The following is a 13,406-nucleotide window of genomic DNA, read 5'->3' on the forward strand; positions in this document are numbered from 1 at the left end:
CCATGTATACTGGGATGAGGGATGCCATGCATACCAAGATGAGGGGTGCCATGCATACCAGGATGAGGGATGACGGGTGCCATGCATACCAGGATCAGGGGTGCCTGCATACCAGAATCAGGGGTGCCATGCATACCAGGATGAGGGATGCCATGCATACCAGGATTAGGGATGAGGGGTGCCATGTATACCAGGATGAGGGGTACCATGCATACTAGGATGAGGGGTGCCAAGTATACCAGGATGAGGGGTGCCATACATACTAGGATCAGGGATGCCATGCCTACCAGGATGAGGGATGAGGGGTGCCATGCATACCAGGATCAGGGATGAGGGGTGCCATGCATATCAGAATGAGGGGTACCATGCATACCAGGATGAGGGGTGCTATGCATACCAGGATCAGGGGTGCCATGCATACCAGGAAGAGGGTACCATACATACCAAGATGAGGAATGAGGGGTGCCATGCATATCAGGATGAGAGATGAGGGGTGCCATAAATACTAGGATGGGGGGTGCCATACATACCATAATGAGGGGTGCCATGCATGCCAGAATGGGGATGAGGGGTGCCATGCAAACCAGGATGGGGGATTGGGGTGCCATACATACCAGAATGGGGATTGGGGTGCCTTGCATACCAGGATGGAGATTGGGGGTGCGATGCATACCAGGATGGGGATTGGGGGTGCCATGCATACCAGGATGGGGATGAAGGGTGCCATGCATAACAGGAAGGGGGGACCATATACAGTGGTGGCCAAAAGTATTGGCACCCCTGCAATTCTGTCAGATAATACTCAGTTTCTTCCTGAAAATGATTGCAATCACAAATTCTTTGGTATTATTATCTTCATTTAATTTGCTTGCAAGGAAAATACACAAAAGAGAATGAAGCAAAAATCAAATCATTGATCATTTCACACAAAACTCCAAAAATGGGCCAGACAAAAGTATTGGCACCCTCAGCCTAATACTTGGTTGCACAACCTTTAGCCAAAATAGCTGCGAACAACCGCTTCCGGTAACCATCAATGAGTTTCTTACAATGCTCTGCTGGAATTGTAGACCATTCTTCTTTGGCAAACTGCTCCAGGTCCCTGATATTTGAAGGGTGCCTTCTCCAAACTGCCATTTTGAGATCTCTCCACAGGTGTTCTATGGGATTCAGGTCTGGACTCATTGCTGGTCACCTTAGAAGTCTCCAGTGCTTTCTCTCAAACCATTTTGTAGTGCTTTTGGAAGTGTGTTTTAAGTCATTGTCCTGCTGGAAGACCCATGACCTCTGAGGGAGACCCAGCTTTCTCACACTGGGCCCTACATTATGCTGCAAAATTTGTTGGTAGTCTTCAGACTTCATAATGCCATGCACACGGTCAAGCAGTCCAGTGCCAGAGGCAGCAAAGCAACCCCAAAACATCAGGGAACCTCCGCCATGTTTGACTGTAGGGACCGTGTTCTTTTCTTTGAATGCCTCTTTTTTTTCCTGTACACTCTATATTGATGCTTTTTCCCAAAAAGCTCTGCTTTTGTCTCATCTGACCAGACAACATTCTTCCAAAACGTTTTAGGCTTTGTCAGGTAAGTTTTGGCAAACTCCAGCCTGGCTTTTTTATGTCTCGGGGTAAGAAGTGGGGTCTTCCTGGGTATCCTACCATACAGTCCCTTTTCATTCAGACGCCGACGGATAGTACAGGTTGACACTGTTGTACCCTCGGACTGCAGGGCAGCTAGAACTTGTTTGGATGTTAGTCGAGGTTCTTTATCCACCATTCGCACAATCTTGTGTTGAAATCTCTCGTCAATTTTTCTTTTCCGTCCACATCTAGGGAGGTTAGCCACAGTGCCATGGGCTTTAAATTTCTTGATGACACTGCGCACGGAAGACACAGGAACATTCAGGTCTTTGGAGATGGACTTGTAGCCTTGAGATTGCTCATGCTTCCTCACAATTTGGTTTCTCAAGTCCTCAGACAGTTCTTTGGTCTTCTTTCTTTTCTCCATGCTCAATGTGGTACACACAAGGACACAGGACAGAGGTTGATTCAACTTTAATCCATGTTAACTGGCTGCAAGTGTGATTTAGTTATTGCCAACACCTGTTAGGTGCCACAGGTAAGTTACAGGTGCTGTTAATTACACGAATTAGAGAAGCATCACATGATTTTTCAAACAGCGCCAATACTTTTGTCCACCCCCTTTTTTAGGTTTGGTGTGGAATTATATCCAATTAGGCTTTAGGACAATTATTTTTGTGTTTTTTCATTGAAGACAAATTAAATAAAGATAATAATACCAAAGAATTTGTGATTGCAATTATTTTCAGGAAGAAACTGAGTATTATCTGACAGAATTGCAGGGGTGCCAATACTTTTGGCCACCACTGTATACCAGGATGGGGGATATTAACAGAATTGGGGGACATTACCCCTATAACAGTGTCAGCAGCAGACCCCCTCCCTCATAACAGTGCATCATGACTAGTGTTGAGCCACCCCCGTAGTGTTCGAGTTCGGTTCGGTTCGTCGAACACCCGTGTGTTCGCCGAACTGTTCGTCGAACTGTTCGTCGAACACCTTCGAACACCGTTAAAACCAATGGCAGGCAAACAAAAACACATAGAAACACATAGAAAACACCTTCAAAGATGTCCAAAAGCTGACAAACTGCTCAGAAGACACAACTAACACATGGAAAAGTGACAAGTACATATAGTCATGCGAAAAGAAAAGAGGTGGAGGAGTAAAAGGAGGGGGAGACACAGATATAGGCATGTCATGCCCTTCTAAAATCCAAAAAGTGAGAAGCCGAGACGGCCAGTCCGCTCCTGCCCGTGCCACCTCCGTGTCGCCGGGTTTGTGCCAGAGCCGCGGTGAACCCTGACGGCCAGCCCCCCTCTCCCAATACTGGTGCCTGTCCGCTGGTGGGTCGAGAGAGCCCCCCTGTGGTGGAGGCAGCTCTAAGCTTTTTAATTTAAATTGTCCCTCTAATTTGAATGAATACACTTTAAATCCATTTACAAGGATCTATTGGAGGGCAAGTCTCATGCCAGCAGCCGCGTAATTCCAGCTCCAGTAGCGTCCACTAAAGCTGCTGCAGTTAAAAAGCTTTTATAAGGATCGAGCTCGGCTGTCCACCGCAAGGCATCCTAGTGCCAGTCCCAGCCCCTATGCCTTGGGGTGCCTCCTGATGCTCTTCACTAAGTATCCCGTGGTCCCGAAGCATTTCCTTTGAAAAAATTAAGTGTCCAAACTACAGGTGGTGTAGCTTGCTTAACAGCCGGGATAATCCGCTGACTAGCAGACACTGCTACTAGGCACAAAGTATTTCCTGGGCTAGATGCAGTTAAAAATTTGTAAGTAGATACTCTCGTTGGATGCTGAGAAAGCATTCCATAGAGTCTCCTGGCACGCCATATATGATTCTCTTAAAAAGCTTGGGGTAGGGGTCTAGGGGACCCTTTTATAGCCAAAATCACGGCCCTGTATCACAATACGTCACCTAGGCTGAAGATAAATGGAACTGTAGCACCGAGGGCTCGGTTGCTACAGACGTATTGCACCTCACCCAGAGGTGTGATATCTCACTCTCAGATAAGGATGGAGTGTGGATCAGGACCCGACACCTGCATGCATTACACCACATTGCCGTGGGGCAGGGCGACCAATATGCCCCTGAGATGGGCACGACAGTCCCTGTCCCTGGCTGGAGTGGGGGGAGGGAACACTGAGGAAGGGGAACCCTGCAGTGCAGGAGCAGGGAGGAAGCAGTTCCTGGGTGCATTGAGAAGGGAGTATAAAAGGTGGGCACCATCTTAGTTCAGTGCAGAGAAGTCTGAGCAGAAGTGGCAGGGAGCAGGGGCTCTGCATGAGCTCTGCTCCGGAGGCGGGCCTAGTAACAGAGGCCCAGACCTGCAAGAGGGAGAAGGAAGGAAGAGGAGCGGAGAAGGCTCCAGGAACGAGGAATGAAGGGATCCCAGGGGTGCGGACGGGCGAGTCGCCACCGCACGCCCGAATCCACCTGCGTGGAGGGGTCAGGCCAAAGGGGGAGACCGGTCCCCGAACTAGTGGAGGCAGGAAACGACCCTCAGCTAGAAACCGGAGGCTCTGACATTTTATGTGGCGCAGCCCCTTGCTCCACCCGCTAGGAAGGCACCACATAGGGTCAGGGAAACTGGCGCCAAGTTTACCAAGAGGAGGCCCGAGGCAGCCGGACAGAAGTGTTGGTAAGAAAGGCCAGACAAAGGACACACAAAGGGGGTCCTGTGAAGCGCTCCAAAGTTATCTGGGAGTTGTCTGAGCCCCTCACCTGGTGAGCACAGTACGACGTGGGCAGCCGTTACCTGCAGACGTGGTCTGGATAATAAGAACTGTGAGTAAAGGCCCTGAACTGCATCACTGACTCCGTGTCGTTACTGCTGCTGCCCTGCACCATCACCCCCATCCTCCGCATACACTGCCCTGAGGCTATACTCCTCCCGTGGGGAGTTATGCTACGCTCTGCTGCACCCACAACACCAGCCTTAGCGGTCTGCCCTGTAGCGGCGGTTCACTCTGACCGCAATCCACGGGTGGCGTAGTCGGACATTTAAACATCAAAACCACATAAATAGTTCCGCCACTGGTTTGACCGCCCTGAGCCACGGAACCGGATCGCCGCCACGAAGACTACAACCACCAGCATCCACCAAAAAGGGTCCGGCTCCGGGTGTCCCAAGGCCCAGGGGGTGCGTCAGAACATTTTCATCACCTTTCACAATCACCAATGGGACAAGGCAGGGATGTCCTCTGTCCCCTCTCTTATACATCCTAGTGACGGAGCACCTGCTCTCATCAATTCGCCATAACCCCAATATTAGGTGGATTGAGGTGGGAGGCACCGAGTACAAGTGCTCTCTATTTGCTGATGATGTCCTAGTATATATCACTCAATCACATATATCCATCCCTGCTGTTATGGCTGAAATAGATCACTTTGTTACATGGTAAAATTTTAAAATCAATGCAGCGAAGTCTGAGGCCCTCGATGTCTCCCTCCCTAAATCCATATAGGATTCCATCCAGTCCAACTTTCCCTTTGCCTGGCCCTCACAGGGTATCAAATACTTAGGAATTCCTATTCATAGAGACCTCTCCCATCTATGTTATCTTAATTTTGGGCCCTTTATTGAACAATTCCATACAGACCACGGTTGGCAAGTTAGAACTGTAAGATTCACTACGTGAACCACTGGTGTTTTGTGGAAAAGCACATGTACACCGCGTTCCAAATTATTATGCAAAAAGTGTTTAGGAGTGATAAGGGAAGAATTTGTTTGTTTGTCAGTTAAACTCATTGATGGTGATGTGTGTCAGGGCTCTTTATATCACTGTAAGCAATTGCAGACACCTGTGCTAATTAGTTTGGCAGGTGTGTCCAATGAAAGGCAAGACTACTTAAGAAGGCTCTCTCACATTATTAAGCAGCCTACATTTTCTGCCAAAATGGGAAAGAAAAAGGATGTGTCGGCTGCTGAGAAGCAACAAATTGTGGAGTGTTTAGGTCAAGGCATGACTACAATCAACATTGTGCGATGATCAGGATGAAGTGTCTTGGCAATCAAGAAGTATGTAGCTGATTCACAGTACACACGTGTGCGTGCTGATAAGGGCAAATTGAGGACTCTTTCCTACAGGCAATTACGTCAGGTTGAAAGAGCAGCGGCAAAAAAGCCTTGTCATAGCAGCAGACAAGTTTTTGAAGCTGCTTGTGCCTCCAACGTCCCCCGAACAACAAGATGCAGGGTCCTTCAGAGGTTTGCAGCTGTGCATACGCCATCCTGTCGACCTCCTCTATCCACTTCACACAAGCAGAAACGGCTCCAGTGGGCCAAACATTACATGAAGACTGATTTCAAAACTGTTTTGTTCACGGATGAGTGCCGTGCAGCGCTCGATGGTCCAGATGAATGGAGTGGAGGATGGCTGGTTGATGGACACCCCACGCAAACACGGCTACAGCGCCAACAAGGAGGAGGTGGAGTAATGTTTTGGGCTGGAATCATGGGGAGAGAGATTGTCGGCCCCTTTAGGATCCCTGAAGGCGCTAAAGATGAACTCCATAATGTATGTGGATTTTCTCAAACAGCACTTCCTGCCATGGTTCAAGAAGAAGAACCGTGTATTTCACAGCAAGATCATTTTTCTGCATGATAATGCACCATCTCATGCTGCACATAAAACATCTGCATCTCTGGCTGATATGGGCATAAAAGGGGACAAACTTATGGTGTGACCCCCATGCTCCCCTGACCTCTACCCCATTCAGAACCTTTGGAGCATCATTAAAAGGAGTGTCTATGATGGCGGGAGGCAGTTCACATCTAAGCAACAGCTCTGGGAGGGTATTCTGTCCTCATGCAAAACAATTGAAGCAGAAACCATCCAAAACCTGACAAATTCAATGGACGAGAGAGTTCAGAAGCTCCTTTCGAACAAGGGGTCCTATGTGAAAATGTAACATCACCTAGAATAAAGTTTTGAGTTGAAAACTGTTTGATTTCAGTTTCTAACAACCTGCTAATGCTTATAATTTCAAAAATGACCATTTTTTTGGTCTTTATTAAAATGAAAAGGTTGATCGAAAAGTTTGGGGGATCTAAGAGTGTGGCAACCCAGTAGTCATGATTACTTCGAATTCTGACAATATGAGGGTCATGCTGCAGGTAGTGCAGCAAGAAGGCACTTATGTGTCTTGCGCATCTCGGAGCCCCAAAATTATTTTCCGGGCTAGATGCAGCTAAAAATTATTTTTAATTTTAAATCTGGTGAAGCTTATTATAGATGGCCTAATAGGATCAGTGCTGCACACTGCTACAAAGCCCAAATTATTTTCCAGTCAAGATACAGATAAACATGATTAGTAATTTGAAAGCTTAAAACGGTTGGTAGGGTGATTTTAACCAATCATCAAGCTTTTACTCTCCCCAGGATGACACAGGGGTAGAAAAGTCGTTTCGGATCCATGATTTGTTCATCTTTATGAACGTGAGTCTGTCTACATTATCAGTGGAGAGCCGCGTGCGCTTATCTGTCAGCACACCACCAGCAGCGCTGAACACACGTTCAGACAGAACGCTGGCTGCGGGGCATGACAAGATCTCCAAGGCGTAAGTGGCTTGCTCCGGCCATTTATCCAGATTGGAAGCCCAAAAAGAGCAAGGGTCCAGTGACACAGTCGTGGCTTCAATGTTTACTTGGAGATACTCCTGTACCATCGTCTCTAGGCGTTGACTATGTGTCAGACTTCTTGTCTCCTGTGGCCTTGCAAAGGATGGGCTAAAAAAGTGGTGAAATGATTCCGCAAAATTGATGTTACCAGCAGATACTGTGGTTCTGTTACGGTTTGAGTGCTGAACACTTGACGGTCCCACGGTTGGCAAGTTGGAACTGTGAGATTCACTACGTGCACCACTGGTATTTTGTGGAAAAGCACATGTAAGATTCTGCAACAGTCTCTGCTGATACTCCTGCATGCGTGCATCCCTTTCTATGGCAGGAATAATTTCTGCAAATTTACTTTTGTACCGGGGATCTAACAGTGTGGCAACCCAGTAGTCAGGATTATTTCTAATTCTCACAATTCGAGGGTCATGTTGCAGGTAGTGCAGCAAGAAGGCACTCATGTGTGTTGCGCATCCAGGAGCACCAAGTCCCTGTTGTGTTGGTGGCGAGGTAACAATCATGCTTCCTTCCTCTGTCCTCTCCCCCCAACCTCGCACAACAGAAATGTGATCAAGGTCTCCCTCATCTAATGAGTCTTCCATCAGTTCGTCCTCCACTTCTTCCTGGGCTCCTGCACCTTCCTCACTAGTTTGGCTGCTACCATGCGCCCTGGTAAAATCATCTCCCCCACCCTCACATGCCTGCCGCCCTGGTGCTGCCGACCGTCTGGACCTTGCAGATGTTAGCCCTTCCGCATACAACTCCTCCTCCTCTACTTCCTCCACCTCCTCTTGTGCCACCACCTGACTCCGAATTCTGTTTAACATGTGCTCCAGCATGTAAATCACCGGAATAGTCATGCTGATAATGGCATCGTCAGCACTAAACATCTTCGTCGCCATTTCAAAACTGTGCAGAAGGGTGCATAGGGCCCTGATCTGAGACCACTCCTCCAGCGTGATTTGCCCCACCTCTGAATCTCGTTGGCCCAGGCTATACGTCAGAACGTATTGCACCAGGGCTTGTCGGTGCTGCCACAGTCGCTGCAACATGTGCAGAGTTGAATTCCACCGGGTAGGCACATCGCATTTTAGCCGGTGAAGTGGCAGGCCCAACGACTTCTGTAGAGATGTAAGTCGCTGAGCTGCGGGATGCGAACGGCGGAAGTGAGCACACAGCGACCGTGCCCTCTGCAGAAGGCCATCTAGTCTGGGATAGTGGGCTAAAAATTGCTGGACAACCAGGTTCAACACGTGAGCCATACAAGGCACGTGTGTGACATTGCCCCGGCGAAGGGCCGCACCCAGGTTTGCAGCATTGTCGCACACGGCCTTCCCTGGTTTCAGGTCCAGTGGAGACAACCATTCATGAAATTGGTTCTCCAGAGCTGACCACAACTCCTCAGCTGTGTGACTCACATTTCCCAGACATTTCAATGTAAAAACCGCCTGATGACGTTGAGCCCTACTGCCAGCATAGTAAGGAGGTGTGCAGGATCCCTTCTGCGCAGTTAGAAAGCTTGTGGCATGACCAGACAGGCTTTGGGTGCAGGTGGAAGACCGAGAGGAGGTTGAGGAGGCAGAAGCAGTGGAGGAAAAATGACATAAAGAGGATTGACGCACAACTCGTGGGGACGGCAAGACTTGGACAGCAGCCCCTTGTCCTGCTGTCACCATAGTTACCCAGTGCCCAGTCAGCGACATGTAACGCCCCTGTCCATGCCTACTCGTCCAAGTGTCTGTGGTGAAATGCACCCTGTCACACACAGAGCTTCTCAAAGAAGCGGTGATGTTGTGTGCGACATGCTGGTGGAGCGCAGGCACACCTTTCTTTGAGAAGTAGTGCCGACTGGGCATCTGGTACTGGGGCACTGCGACGGACATAAGGTCTCGAAAATCCTCTGTGTCCACCAGGCGGAAAGGCAGCATTTCTGTAGCCAAGAGCTTGCAGATGGTGAAATTCAACCTCTTAGCTTTCTCATGGCTAGGAGGAAATGGTCTTTTACTTGTCCACATCTGAGGGACCGAGGGCTGGCTATTGTGCTTAGACGGGGTTGATAAGGGTGTCCCCGGCAAACTGCCGGTCTGTGAGGAAGATGCAGGCGGACATGTTAGGTTGCCTTGATCCAAAGGTGGTGCTATCGATGTCGGACAGCGCTCAAGACCAGCTGGTGTTACCACCTCCAAAGAAAATGATGACCTGCCAATCACGCTGGCTGTTGCGGGTAAAGAGGTGGCAGGTCTGCGCCCCAAAACATGTGTGACTGCTGTCCCCCCAGTCACAGAGGATGAAGAGGCCGCGGATGCACAAGATATGGCAGACGGTGGTTGGCCCGGCCGGCTAGACCGCATTGTAGCACACTGAGCTTCCCACTGCAACTTATGCTTCATGTCCATGTGCCGGTTCATGCATGAAGTACTCAAACTATGTATTTTTTGGCCTCTACTTAGCTTTTGCTGACAAATGTTACAGATAACACGAGTTGGGTCATCTTTATCGATCTGAAAAAATGCCCAGGCTATGCAAGGCTTAGCACCCATGCGACCTGAAGAGCCACCACGACTTGTGGTGAGAGGCAGAGTTGTGTTTGAGGATGCAGTTGTTGACGTGCTTCCAGTACTACGTCTCTGTCCAGGAAGGCGCAACCTGACCTCGTCGTCACTAGCATCTTCCTCCACCTCCTCTGCTGACCTCATCTCTTGGCTGACTGTGGGTTGACAGTAAGTGGGATCTCCGACCTCATCATCATCACCCTGTACGTTATCACACCCGTCGTCCTCAGAGCCAACCTGTTAGTGCCCTGACAAAAAACTAAAGTTGTCGCTCCAATCAGGTATTTGAGTCTTATCATCGTCTTCCTCATTGTCTCCACCAACAGGAGTTACAGTTTGGGAATGAGGGTCTACATTATGGTCAGAACCTTCTGCGTCTGGTCCTGGATCCGACTCATAAAGATTCTGGGCATCAGTGCAGATCATTTCCTCGTCTGGATTCACAGAAGCGCTGGAGTCGACCTCTGATTCCCAGGCTATAGTATGAGTAAACAGCTCTGCAGACTCAACCATCTGTTCTACCTCATACTCAGACGGGCAGCTGGAGATTTGGGAGCTGTGAGGAAGCAAGTGCGATTTGGGTGACACCTTTGAGGACTGGAGTATTTGTGATGTTGAAGTTGATGTGGAGGAGAGCCCACTTAAAGGAGCACTTGATATCCGTTGAAGCACCTGCTGTTTTTGTGCCTCATCTGGAATTTGTAGCGATTGGCGTGGCCGTAAGAAAGGGATCTTATCACATTGTCCGCTAAAAGAAGTAGACATTTTAGTTTGGCTGGAAGATGGTCTTTCTTCTGCACCTACCCCACGGACACAACCTTTTTTCCCCTTCCCAACACGCCTATTCCCCTTTCCACCAGCAGCAGGCCTTTTTCCACTCATTTTGGTGGTTAACTAATTCACAACTCTGGAGTTGTTTGCACAAAAAAACAATGGATGGTAACCGAGCAGAGCTGAGTGGCCAAACTGTGGTATTAGGCCAAAACTATTGGCTGGGTTAGATGCAGAAAAAAATTATTTTTAATTTGCAACCTGATGGAGGTCAGTATAGATGGACTAATAGACCAAGTCCCACACACCGCTAGAAGCCCAAATATTTTTTCAGAGCTAGATGCAGAAAATTTTTTTATTCAATTTGCAACCTGATGGAGGTCAGTATAGATGGACTAATAGACCAAGTTCCACACACTGCTAGAAGCCCAAATATTTTTTCAGAGCTAGATGCAGAAAAAAAATATTTTTAATTTGCAACCTGATGGAGGTCAGTATAGATGGACTAATAGACCAAGTCCCACACACCGCTAGAAGCCCAAATATTTTTTCAGAGCTAGATGCAGAAAAAAATTATTTTTAATTTGCAACCTGATGGAGGTCAGTATAGATGGACTAATAGACCAAGTCCCACACACCGCTAGAAGCCCAAATATTTTTTCAGAGCTAGATGCAGAAAAAAATTATTTTTAATTTGCAACCTGATGGAGGTCAGTATAGATGGACTAATAGACCAAGTCCCACACACCGCTAGAAGCCCAAATATTTTTTCAGAGCTAGATGCAGAAAAAAATTATTTTTAATTTGCAACCTGATGGAGGTCAGTATAGATGGACTAATAGACCAAGTCCCACACACCGCTAGAAGCCCAAATATTTTTTCAGAGCTAGATGCAGAAAAAAATTATATTCAATTTGCAACCTGCTGGAGGTCAGTATAGAAGGACTAATAGAACAAGTCCCACACACCGCTAGAAGCCCAAATATTTTTTCAGAGCTAGATGCAGAAAATTTTTTTATTCAATTTGCAACCTGATGGAGGTCAGTATAGATGGACTAATAGACCAAGTCCCACACACTGCTAGAAGCCCAAATATTTTTTCAGAGCTAGATGCAGAAAAAAATTATTTTTAATTTGCAACCTGATGGAGGTCAGTATAGATGGACTAATAGACCAAGTCCCACACACTGCTAGAAGCCCAAATATTTTTTCAGAGCTAGATGCAGAAAAAAATTATTTTTAATTTGCAACCTGATGGAGGTCAGTATAGATGGACTAATAGAACAAGTCCCACACGCTGCTAGAAGCCCAAATATTTTTTCAGAGATAAATGAAGAAAAAAATTATTTTTAATTTGCAACCTGATGGAGGTCAGTATAGATGGACTAATAGACCAAGTCCCACACACTGCTAGAAGCCCAAATATTTTTTCAGAGCTAGATGCAGAAAAAAATTATTTTTAATTTGCAACCTGATGGAGGTCAGTATAGATGGACTAATAGACCAAGTCCCACACACCGCTAGAAGCCCAAATATTTTTTCAGAGCTAGATGCAGAAAAAAATTATATTCAATTTGCAACCTGCTGGACGTCAGTATAGAAGGACTAATAGAACAAGTCCCACACACTGCTAGAAGCCCAAATATTTTTTCAGAGCTAAATGAAGAAAAAAATTATTTTTAATTTGCAACCTGATGGAGGTCAGTATAGATGGACTAATAGACCAAGTCCCACACACTGCTAGAAGCCCAAATATTTTTTCAGAGCTAGATGCAGAAAAAATTATATTCAGTTTGCAACCTGATGGAGGTCAGTATAGATGGACTAATAGAATGATGCTATGCCCAAAAGATTTTACTTCACTAGGTGCAGTAAAAAAATTGGTATTCTATACACAGGTGGTATATCTTGCAACACAGATAGGCTACTCCACTGACTAACACACTCTGCAATAGGCCAAAAAGGATTAGCTTTGCTAGATTCAGCCAAATGTTGTGAAAAAAACTTGCACAGCACTGGCACAGACCTGCCTGGCAAAAACTGATAGGAACTGATGTAACCTAGTCCTGAAAAGGACTCCAATTACAATTAGTCTTTACTCCCACAATCTATCTATTTAAGAGCACAGACCTGCCTGATAAAAGTCGTAGGAAATGCTGTAACCTAGTCCTTAAAAGGACTGCAATCACAACTATTCCCTACTCCCAAGCTATCTGTATATTTGTGCGAAAATTGGCTTGAAATTAACAAGGTATAGCGCACACAGCAACAGCGGTGCCGTCTAACACGCAGCTGCAGCAGTGAGAAAATGGTGGCGACGGGGAAAATGGCTTGGTCTTATAGGGCAAGGACATGTGACATACACTGCCAATCACACATGCCTTTGCTTGTGTGAAAAAAAGCACTTCGCTCCGTGTGTGCGCTGCTGATAGGCTGACAGATTGCACCTCCCCACTGCAAATGCGGGAAAGAGAAAAAAAAATGGAGATCTTCATTGTTCCTGCAGAGATCCATCCCCTGCCCCTCCCCCCGCCCCGCTGTACACTCAAACTGCGTATTAACATTAATTTTCATCATTACTGAGAAAAAATCCAGTTATGATTTTGGTGCACGAACAGTTATCGAACATAACCTCGAACAGCCGAATTTTTCTCAAATTGTTCGTGTTCGCCGACCGGCTCGAACACCGCCCAAAACAGCTCGAATTTGAGATTGGCGAACAGTTCGAGTAGAACAACGCTCATCTCTAATCATGACCACATTTTTTGCTTCAATTTTTTTTTCTCCTCTAAAATCTACGTGCATCTTATAGTCCAAATATACGGTACATGCGGAACAATATTATTCAATGGGGCAATACAGGTGAGTGATTTTTTTCA

Source organism: Phyllobates terribilis, unplaced genomic scaffold (assembly GCF_046119375.1).
Source record: "Phyllobates terribilis strain yellow unplaced genomic scaffold, ASM4611937v1 Scaffold_2__4_contigs__length_985480577, whole genome shotgun sequence".
Lineage (NCBI taxonomy): Eukaryota > Metazoa > Chordata > Amphibia > Anura > Dendrobatidae > Phyllobates > Phyllobates terribilis.